The sequence below is a fragment of the Micropterus dolomieu genome, linkage group LG08, assembly GCF_021292245.1.
Source record: "Micropterus dolomieu isolate WLL.071019.BEF.003 ecotype Adirondacks linkage group LG08, ASM2129224v1, whole genome shotgun sequence".
In the NCBI taxonomy this organism is placed as follows: Eukaryota; Metazoa; Chordata; class Actinopteri; order Centrarchiformes; family Centrarchidae; genus Micropterus; species Micropterus dolomieu.
Genome location: NC_060157.1, coordinates 28,893,040 through 28,904,824, shown reverse-complemented (window position 1 = coordinate 28,904,824; position 11,785 = coordinate 28,893,040). Strand labels below are relative to the sequence as shown.

At 40.6% G+C, this 11,785-nt stretch overlaps 2 long non-coding RNA genes across 3 annotated transcripts; one reads left to right on the top strand and one right to left on the bottom strand.

Moving 5' to 3' along the window:
- Positions 1–5,328: 5,328 nt before the first annotated feature.
- Positions 5,329–9,607, bottom strand: LOC123975666. Its single transcript, XR_006826133.1, has 2 exons — positions 9,465–9,607; positions 5,329–5,729 (listed from the first exon to the last, which is right to left on the bottom strand). It is a non-coding gene; the product is annotated as an uncharacterized LOC123975666 (long non-coding RNA).
- Positions 8,724–10,768, top strand: LOC123975669. Of its 2 annotated transcripts, none has more exons than XR_006826137.1 (2): positions 8,724–8,781; positions 9,967–10,768. It is a non-coding gene; the product is annotated as an uncharacterized LOC123975669 (long non-coding RNA). The 2 variants fall into 2 exon arrangements; XR_006826136.1 differs by lacking the exon at positions 8,724–8,781 and adding an exon at positions 9,184–9,784.
- The last annotated feature ends 1,017 nt before the right edge of the window (positions 10,769–11,785 follow it).

Sequence of the window (11,785 nt, the reverse complement as noted above, 5' to 3'; positions counted from 1 at the left end):
ATTGTTCAGTCTGTGAAAATTCCAGAGCACAAAGAAAACCTGCTGTTTCCAACTTCTGCAAGAGTAATGCTGATGTCTGGATACTTTGCCTCCAGTGATATGATGCCAAACCAAGTGTCTTCATGAGCCTGGCTCATAAGCAGCTATAGCTTATATAATATGAAATATTTAAAGTAAGGCTGTGTAACTTTTGAAAAATGTCATGACACAACCTTCCTATTACAAATGAAAAGTTTAAGTCATAAGCAATTAAAACACCCTTGTTCAATGCATTCTGGGGCTTTGCTGCTTCAGCTTTACTTGGTCTGGTATGACCAGTATCTTATGTTAGCTAATGTTAGCAAACTGTACCACTTTGTAACGGACATTGCTGAATCAGTACCCTGACTTTATGATTATTCTACTACTGTTACATAATGTTTTAGCATGTCACATTAGCATTTCAGCTGTTTCAGTGTCCACCCTCTGAGCCTGAAGCCTGAAACTTTGGTCATATGTACAGAGACGTGTAAGTGTCATGTTTTTTTTACGGTAATGACATTGGCAATTCTTCAGGGTCTGCTGCTTTACATTGTATAACAGAGTTAGATAACACTACATTAGCACTACTAATATTAATATACAGTATCACACAAAAATGAGTACACCCCTCACATTTTGTAGATATTTGATTACATCTTTTCATGTGACAACACTGAAGAAATGTCACTTTGCTACAATGTAAAGTAGTGAGTGTACAGTTTGTATAACGGTGTCAATTTTCTGCCCCCTCAAAATAACACATCACACAGCCATAATTATAATAATAATGGATATTTAACTGTTTCCCTTAGTTGGATTAAAACCAACATTTGCCTTTTTTCTTATTCCTTTCTTTTACAGTCACATCCATATTAAGTTATGGGTAATCATCTGGTCTCCATCAAAAGGGAACTCTTTAGAAGTCAGCAGAAAGTTAATTTGAGGCTTGCTGACTGGGCCCTTTCCACCTTGATGAATTGAAAATGAACAGCCCTCATTGTTTGAGGATTTTGTGGAAACACACCCCTTAAGGTCGTGATGCAGGCCAGTTTTTGTAACTGAACGATTGGCTGATGGAGATCATGGCAAGAATCTGATTGGTGAGCTAAAGAGTGAACACCTGTGATCAGCTGATTGAGAGGCATGAAGAGAGAGAAAGAGAGCTGTGAATGAATGAAGCATGAAGATAGTCTTCCTGGTTGAGCTTTATTTGAACAATGTCAGCATACAGCTTGACACCAATCCTCCATTTTCTCTGTAACAAACTGGGAAACCATAATGGCCCATTGTCTGGATCGGCTGTGCGCTGACACTAGAGATGTAATTTGGACACAGATGCAGACTCAGAAAACAGAACTGGAATGATATGAGATGTTTATTTACAGCAAACAGTGAAACTTACACAAGACATGGGTTGGAAGTCCAAATGTCTAACAGAATGTATTAATCCACAAACATCCAGAGTCACACAGGGAATGATCGCAGAAACGAGAAACACGGAGGAATCCACAGTCCAATGTAGAACAGGAATGAAACATGAAACAAGAGCAAACTGACCGCAAACAATGAACCAGCACTTAGTGAAGGGAGCAAACCATTTAAATGCAACAGGAGAGGAGAGAAGATAATGACACACAGGTTAAACCACTAGACCACAGGTCACTAATAGGCGGACCGCCGTCCGGATCCGGACCCAGCCGCTGTCCTCTCCGGACTGCCGACCTACAGCCAATTTATTATTGAAACTAAAGGTTGATTTCTACTCCTGCGTAGCCAGGCATTTATACTTGTGCGTCCGTCAATCTGCAATTACACAACCAAACGCTAGTCGGTGGTAGCGCCACAGTGTCCACTGTGTTGACGTTTGCCGGCCGAGCAGGCTAACTTCCGGTTTAGCCCTCCGCTAACGTGAATGGGGGTAAAATTGTATACGTGTGGCTGGTGTAGCCTTTTCAAATGTTATCAACCGAGTGGATCACATTCTGATAGTGAAACGAGTCATTTCACTAGGGTTTTGACGGTCAAATAGATCATTCCATCATGTTACAGCTAGTAAAAGTTACTTCAAAGCACGGAGCACTTCCTGCCGGCTCGGAGGCATTGCGAGGCTACCCAGCCGACCAATCACAGTGCTTACGGTCCGCGTCGCCTCGACGTGTAGTTACATTTGAGGAGGTGCACGTCAGGCTATTACATAGGTGACGACGTAAGGTAGGGGGCTACGCCGTCAATTTGAAGCAGAAGTATAAATTGCACTTTACTACCTTGTGATGGAGTGTTTCTATTTTAACCCGCGCAGCTTTTCTAGCATTTACTGTACTTGTTTAGCGGACCAGGAAACTCACAGAACAATTGCATGTGCTCCAATCGTCTCATGTGACGCTGCTCAGCCAATCAAATCTGTGCATTCCGATGCTCTCATAGAACTCCAATACTAGCTGGCGGGACAAACTAGAGCTCATGTTTCTCACTGAACAATAGAAAGTAGGAGTGGTAGCTCTGTAAGAGGGAGAGGAGGCATTACAGCTGTTCATTTGTTAAGATGTGTTGAGTGTTTATTATAAAATTGGTTAAGACTACACTTCATCACTTCAAGCTACACTTTTATTTCATATTTTCAAAACATTAGGCACTTTATTTTAGTTTACTTAAATTTAGAATTTATTATTAGAGTAGTTATTATTTATTATCCCTCCAGTTTGATGTGAAAACTGACTATTATTTGATTTGACAGTGCGTTGTTGACTAAAAACATATGTTGATATAACTATATATTATGGTACTGAATGACGTTTTGATGTACTGGACCTTTGCTTCGGGAAATTTTCTGGACTACAACTGGACCTCTTTGAATTATAATTGAATACCCCTGCACTAGACAATTAGTGAGGCCACAAACGCAGGAAGTAAAAGAAGACAAGTACACTAGGGGCCGACAACTACAAAGTAACACAGTTAACGTGAAGCACAAAACACCAACATCTCAGAACTGTGACACCCATGCAGTGGATCTAAATGTCACAGGATGATCCTCCAGGGGCCTGCACCATGAAGCAGGATAACCCTGGATTTTATGTACCACGAAAGTGGTTCACGGAATGGCTAACCTGCTCCAGAGCAGGTTGTGTTCCAGAAAAGAGATCAACTCTATAAAAACACCACCTACTGACCAATCAACTCTCTTGGGAAAAGACTTCACTATACGAAGGAGATCCCACAGACTGATTTATAAGCTGCCTTTATGTTTGCTGCGGTGATGCGGAAAAACTTTTGTACAGTGATTTCATCATACAGATCATCTCTAAGCTGCTCCGAGCTGATTATCTTTATGGTTAACTCGAAGTATATGTGGACTACACACCACATCTATACTCAGTGTTAATGAGATCGATTAATACCCAACACTTAATATTTTTAGATTTCACCCTGACTTGTTCTACTGCGGTTACAGCTGAAATGACATTATTCTTAACACAATAGCATTGCATTTAAACAGCGAGCCCTGCAGTCTCTGTGATTTAGGGAGAAGATCTTAATTAATTAATGGGACAATTTCTAAGACCATTTGTATGTGCTAACTTTATTGAATTATCCTAAATGTTTTCACATATTTAGACTGACTATTTTACGTGTCCATGGCATCTGTGACACAATGCTGTCCCTGTTAAATAAAGTGGTCCACTTCCCCCCACTGGCACAGTATGCTGAAATTGGCTTTCAGCACCTTGCCAAAAGCCCAACTTTCAGTCACCGTGTGGGAGCAATCGATGGATGCCACATCCCCATCATGGCTTCCCCATGGTCCACTCTGTCCAGCTTTAGGCAATCTGTGACATCACTGGCAAATTTCTGGACATATTTGGTTCAGTATACAAAACTAGGGTACTAAGAAATAGTCCGGTCTTTGTCAGGGGCTGTTAGCCACCAGAGAGAGAAGGCAGCTAGAAGTAGCAAATCTGTCCACTGCAGAGACACTATCCACAATCTGGAGGAGGAACTAGTATACATGAGTGTATTAGTATAATATTGTAACATTAAATAAATAGTATAATGTTCAGTTAATAGTATACTGTTAGTATAATCATAATATAATAATTACTATATTCATTGTAATTTCATAGAATAGTATACTATTTTACCACTAGTTGAATATTAAATCCAGTTACAACTGTTTCATTGCTGTGGGTTGTTTTTATTTATTTAATCCTAGTGCAAGAAAATGGCTTTATGAAAAGTTTAACCTGTTGAACAACAAAAGACACCAATACAGCCAACGCTACATGACCAGTGAGCCAAACCCAAACCTTCTTTATCTTCTACTTTTCTTGTGTCTCACTGCTTCAGCTGCCAACGATGCCTCTCCGTCACAGAACACCAGCCCACCGACATTTCTTTCGGTACTCCAGTGCGGTTATGTAGCCTAATTGCACATAATGACATTGTGATTGCAATTAGATTAATCGTGCAGCTCTAATTTTTTTATAAATGGCAATTCTGTTAAATGCGGGTCAATAATTAAAGAATGTCAACATTTTGGTTAGCGCATCAATAACATCAGTAAGAACTTACACAGTGTTAATCATATTTATGATAGTGGGTCCTTTTGTGATAGATGCAAAACAACACATTAACTCTATTTAAAACTAGTGGTATAGGACATTGAACTGGTCAAACTATTCTAATAAATGTAGTGATCGAATGTAAATTGAAGTATGTAAGGAGAACATCACTTGATGTCAGGCCTGCATTTATAACCTACAGGTATTGTGTTACTGCTAGATTCTTTCTTTCATCTGTGTGGTCATTCTATTTAGCTTATAGTACATAAGTATATAGTATATTTCACATGAGTAGGTTGGTTACTTTGCATTCAGGGGAAAGATCATAATATTGCATGTACAGAAATCTTGTGTTTAACGTGACAGCTCTGAAAAGGGGATCCTGATATTAATTGCCATTGGCCATCTTATAAGAAGTGGGAAGATGGGGCAAGTTAGGCAGTGGTCGTGGGCAGCTCTGATAGGTGGGCTAGGTTGTTGTTTGTGTATTGAAGGAATGTGTTGTTGAACACTATTCCAATCAGCAACTGAAAAGCCTTGGATTTCAGTCCCTCTAGGATTTGGCATTTTCACAAAGTAACACACATTCAAGGAGTTCGCACAATTGCAACTTACTGTTCTGTTATTACCACATTAAAAATGACGTGGAAAGTAATGGAATTTCTGCATTATTTGCATAAATTTACTATTTTTACTACAATTTCAAAGAGGAAGGACTGATAATTCATTAAATGAGCACAACACCATATACGTTGTCCTTTATTTATTGTTTTACTAGTTCAGAAAAAAGTGCAAGAAATTGCTCATTTTGCTCGTAGGGAGCAGCATCTCCTGCCTCCTTCTTCTCAGCCTTTTTCTTTCAAAAGGCAAATGTTCCCTCATCCCTCTTTTGCCTTTTAGTAGGTGGTTGGGAGCTTGTAGACGGTAGGGCCTCCTCACTCTCAGATGTAATTCAGGAGACCTGACCAGGCGGGGAGGACGAGGCTTCTGCAACAGTCTGGCCACAGTCTGCCCCCGAGCATGAGGCAACAAGGGTGGTGGCTGAATAGATGGCCTTTCTCCAAGTGCCTCATGCATGGCATCAAACCATGGTCAGGTAGCTGCTGTTGCCTCAACTCCGTCTGTGCCTGTGGGGGGATTCTTCAACTCCTATTTACACCATGGAGAACAATATGTTATTGAAAGGGCAATTGTGGCAGAATGCTCAGTGACCAATTATGGAATAATCTTAACTGTTACTAGCCATCGTGCATATAAAGTAGCTATCTACACATTTGACATTTCCATATAAAATGTTATGTAAGCCTGTTTAATTGTACAACATAATCTCCACAAACACAAGTCCACCACAGTGCCCAGCCACATGATTGGCTTCACCTTGTACTTTGTTTTTAAGTTATCCCACTTCTTGGAAGACAAGTACCTTGCCCTAAAGCCCAATATATTCAACACCTACCTGTAGGTCAGAATCTCCTTTAATTGCCATCACAGTTACGAGCATACTGTATAACGTAAGCCGACACGCTGCAACATTATCCTCACTTGATCATTTTACAAGAGTAACATTGATAGCTCACGTATGGGTTTCAATTATTGTTGACATATCAAAACATATGCTTATTACTATTAAGTTATGGCGTAAGTGAGAAAAAGCTTCATAGCCGATGGTAACTACCATGGGGATCGACGTCCTTTATCGGTCCTTGTCGTTTTTAGTGTTTGAGTTAGAGAATTTTGCATAGCTTTAAATGCTAATGGAGATAAGAAAGGAAGCATTAAAGCACCTTTCCTTAGCTTTTAGAGAATTCGAACAGCTCTTATCATGGCTGCCACTTAAATACTTCCGGCTCACTTCACTCAGTTAGGAACCTTCCTAAGCAAAAAATACTTTTCGACCGCAGCCCAGATAATGGTAATGCAAAAATCTATTAAGCATCAAGGACCAGGGTAAACAGGCAGACGACAAACAAGCTGAACTTGACAACCAACATGAGAAGTGAACTGGGGCGAGTTCAATCTCAAAACGTTTAGCACCGGTTTGCAACATTTTCAAATTGAACAACATGTTTCCTTGCATCGATGTGATGAACCACCGTTTCCGTTGAAAAAAACGTTTTGCTATGTTTTGTCTGCGCTGAACTCAGCCCTTGTATATATGATGAGTGGCAGATGGGGTAATTAGTTGCAGGTGAGGAATAGGCAGAGTAGGCGTGGGCTGAGTTCAGCTGTGGTTTCCTGAACACCCTGCTGTGTACGTAAGCGCACTGAATTTTCCTGCCTTTTTAACACCGTTGTGTTTACAAACTTGTCGCAGCTGATTGGGTAACACCTTAGACACGAACCAAACGGGAGCAAACATACCTCAAAGCCCGTTGCAGAACGTTGCGCAACGTTGCAAGGAAACATGTCGTTCAATCAGAAAATGGAAAGCTACAGGGTGGCAGGTCTGGGGAACCAGAAAAAGGACGGAGAACAATGCAGAGTGCTGGGAATGAAACAGTGTGGTTGAAAAGAGGGATTGAGGAGCAAACTGTTACATTTGCTCTTATTATTGTCAATTTTTGCCTTATGTGAAGCTCTTTGTAACTTGGTTTTTGAAACATGCTCTACACATAAATTAAGCCCATTATGAATATTTAGCAAAAGACCAAACTGTAAGCACAGATTATGGACATAGAATGATTTATGCCCAATTAACAAAACATGCAAAGATACCTCTTCACATGATTCAAGGGACAGAGGAGTTTCGGAGATAAAATGAAGCGCAGAAAAATTAGGAGAATGTCCAAGGAGAACGGAAGATGACCCAGGGGAAAAAAATATTTTATTGCTTGCCATAGTTGATGCTGCTAGTGTGTCGTGGTAGCAAGGTAAATTAAGGTTGGGATCAATTTCATTTGGTATGAAGAGAAAGAGGAAGGAACTTGACTACTACACCCTTGACTACAAAACAACATGTAGAAAATACATTTCTGCTATTTATTACTCCATGCTGTGTGGGAATATATCTGGGTTGGATTAGATTTTTACAGCTGGATAAAATAAAGAAATCTGAGGCCATAACATGACTTTGCAGCTCTATTATTAGCTGTAGCACAAAGAAGTATTGACACGGTGAGCCCACAGAGAAATCCAGAGGCATGTTATTTCACAATCACTGTTATTTTAGGCAAACTATCATACTACCACTATAAGTGGTACTTAGTAAAATGTTGGCAAAGTTTCTAGTGGGATTCAAAGTCCCACCTAGGAGGATTTAATTAGTGCTTTGAATGAATAACATTTCAGCTATTTCTCTCTCTGTCCTTGGTAATCAGTTCTGGGCCATTAATGTGAGGATGACTATCGACTGGCGGAGCAGGCTGCTGATAATTGAATGTGTAGAGGCCATTAAACATTCCTAATCAAAAACAAACACTCCAAAGCCACAGCTTCTGCAGAACAACAAGATGCAACAATAATGGACTCTGTATCTTTCCTTCTCTACAGAGTTGGTCTTTGTTTTTTTTATTGGACCATCAGTGGCAGTTCAGAATTTGACAGGGCAGAAAACAGGCTTAATTTCTCGGGCCATGGCACCATATCGAATTTCCCAAGTTAGTGTTTTGATCCAAAACAGCTGAGAGTGGACAGACAAGACACACTTCGTGATTGAAACGTTCTCACAGGCTCCATTCCACGTGCAAACAGGTCAGTAAATCCTTAATAGTGAATATGGTGTGGTGTTGAACATCACTTCCCTTCTATTGACTTGTCTTTCTCATATGATGTTGGTAGGTCAATATTACTAGTTAACAAATCCAACCATTTATGGCCTCTGAATGAGCCCTTTAGATTGGTGTGTGTGTAATAATCAGCTGGTGATTTGTTTATTTTAATAGGGTGGATGGCCCAGTGGGAACACCCCACGACTACACATTGCTGCTTGTCACTGTGGTCATGAAGGTGACACTACTCTATAGTGTACAGGCTACAATATAGTATAGAATTGAGCATTTAGAGTAGTTTAGAGAGTATTATAAATCCAACACAAAACTGACAGATGGGCAAGATATACTGTATTTAACAAAGCAACCCCTCTGCCCCTGCACTCTCTCTGCTAATAGGTTGGAGAGGAGGTTGGTAGGTTAATAAGGGGGATTCATTCCGGTCATTTTGCTAACAAGAGGGATGGCGCCCTCCCCTTAGATCACCTACCCTGGTAATAACATGGGTTATGTTGAGTTGAAATGGAATCTGTGGAGTTAATTGTGCATGTTTAAGTCTAGGGCTGTCCCGGTGAAGTAATTTCCACCGTGGCAATGTTAGGACTCAACAGCGCGGTATGCGGTATTATCGCATCTTTCATCAATGAAGTAATTTGGTGCCATATACGTAGCATAGTAAGAGTGTCTGTCACCTCACTGCACAGCAAGCCGCTAACAGCAGCTTTATGGTCGCAGCAAGCTAGCTGCTGGGTGCTAGTCAACAATATTGCCAAGCAAACTCCTTTTTGTAGTTTGACCGTGTCTTTTTCACACTTAGCTATATCATTACCTTCAGGGCGCGTATATCAAGTCAATTTACATACACAGCAACACACGCGCGCCACGGTGCGGAGCTGAATGGCTGTCCGCAACTAACCACTGCGCTGTGGTAACATAACTAAATTTCAACAGAAAGCAACATGAAAAACAGCTGCAGGCATCCGACACTCTACGCTCGTTAGTTAGTGAGCGTCAAATGAGGCTTACCGTTCAGTTTCTCTGGACTGTCCCTCAGGATCACAACTTTAGTCCATCATCGCAGAGCCTGCTAGCCACATTAGCCGCACAATATGCTAACGCCAAGTTAGCTAACCTTTAAAATAAACAGTAAAACAACACAAAACACGGCAACACTTACAGCTTCAGAGTTCGAAGTCGGGTCACGTACAGCCCAGGGCGATCCATCCTTTAACCGTTACAGAGCTTGTTACGGTTGTGGAACTTTTGAAGCACTCATTTATTAATTTAGCACGCCCTGAAGTGCACAGTATGAACATTGCGGTTGTTGCGGTGATTGCCATCCTCCGCGGTAGGCTTGACCAATAGCGCGGTATTTAAATTTTGCGGTTATCGCGACACCCCTATTCAAGTCCTAATTCTTGTGATTTTGATATCTTCAACTGTTCTTTCCTCTCTTGTTTATGCTCCCAGAGATCACCCATTAATCACACTGAATGGGTATGTCAATCAAATATTTTGATTTAGATTGATGTTTTCTTGAAGTCAGTCAGAGATGATCCATGCAAACAATCTACAAAGGAAAACCCTTCAGTCTGAATCATATGAGGTGCACATCGCATCTTCAGTAATTACGTGAGGGACCTTGCTGTACTCAAATTTGTTTGTGTTGTTCTTTCAAGGTCCGCTGCGCCTCAAAAGGACAGACGCTGCTTTGCCATTCTGCAGCAGCGTGTCAACATGACTCTCTGTCCAACAGAGCAGAAAAAGGGGTCCAGTCCATATCCTGTCTGACTGGCATGTCGCTCACATTGCATGGATGGAAGGAGTGAGAAGGGAGTTATGCTTGTAAAACCAATGCAGACATCTGTGTGGAACATGGAGAGTTGTTTCAGAAGGCAGATCTGATTTGCAGGTCAAGCCTGTATATGACTGCCTAGGTCCTGGCTCACCTGCTTTGCAAACTTTGAACATTTTGAGACTGAGACACAGTTGGAGGCTCTTTATCTGTATGCAGGGGCTACACTATGAGCACTGCAAAAGATGACAGCCTTGACATTTATTTTAGTCGGTATCCTGATTTTTAGTCCATTCACAATTAATATACAATTTTGCTGAGTTTCATGTAAAGGTTTTCCTCATAATTACTGTTGCTGAATCTTACTGTGTGTTAAGAGAGAACATAAGCTAAATTTTAGAGGCATAATTTCAAACAAAGTCAATGGAAATACAGTATGCCGATGCCTTCAGTGAAATGCAGCTCGTGTTCCACTGGCACATATTGTTTCGTAATGGCATGTACAACAGTAGTACAGAACTACAACAGTATAAGCAGCTAAAAGTAGTTGGAGTATCAAAAATTAAAATACTCATTATGCAGAAAGATCCTGTTAAAGTTACATTTTCTATTCTTGGATGTCTGTTACTGCTAAATAGCTGTTTTGTATGTAAAAACTTGATATTGTATTAAATCGACCTGCCTGAAAAATGGAGTAGAAGTAACATATAATGGAAATACTCAAGTAGGCTACCTCAAAATTGTAACTATAGTACCTGAGTTATTTTACACCACTGGCATTTCATATAGACACACAGTGACACACAAACTGATATCTTTGTTCTGATTGAAGACAGCAGCCAAGTCAGTTACCATTTTTAGTAAAGGATAATGGTGTGTACAATCATCCAGCATGATGAATCGTGCTGTTGAATTTTGCTATGCACAGCCCTTTTAAAGTGCACACAGTATTGTGTCACTGACATTAATATTATTACAATCCATACATGCCCAAATGCAAGTCAAATAAGTCTATGCTATTGGCAAACATGAAAATAAATATGATGGGTAAAAATGAACTGGCAGAATGGTTACAACCCTGTCAGTCACAGTGATTTATTATGATTAATTACACCGCAACCCCTGCTGGGACTTCACTCTGACAGACTGAAACGTGGTTCTTAACTCTGATAGCTGAGCCAAGCTGTAGACAAGAGAAGAAAACAAACCTCATCTCGGCAGCCAGACTGTCCCTGCAACTCTTCCACCATCAGCCAAATAAATTCAATTCAATTCAATTCAATTCAATTTTATTTATATAGCGCCAAATCACAACAACAGTTATCTCACAGCGCTTTTCATAAAAGAGCAGGTCTAGACCGTACTCTGTGATGATATTTACAGAAGCCCAACAGTTCCCACCAAGAGCAAGCACTAGGCGACAGAGGCAAGGAAAAACTTCCTTTTAAGAGGCAGAAACCTCGAGCAGAACCATGGCTCAGGGTGGGCGGCCATCTGCCTCGACCGGTTGGGGTGAGAGAGAGAGAGAGGCAGCCTACACAATATACACACAGAGGTACAGACAGTGAAGGTAATGTTGCTATAAACTAAATGAAAAATGGTACAGATATGTATAATAGTGTTAATGGTAACCATCGTAATGTTAATGATTATAATAACAATAATAACAATAAGACTAGCAACAATAGTCATTGCAGCAGAGG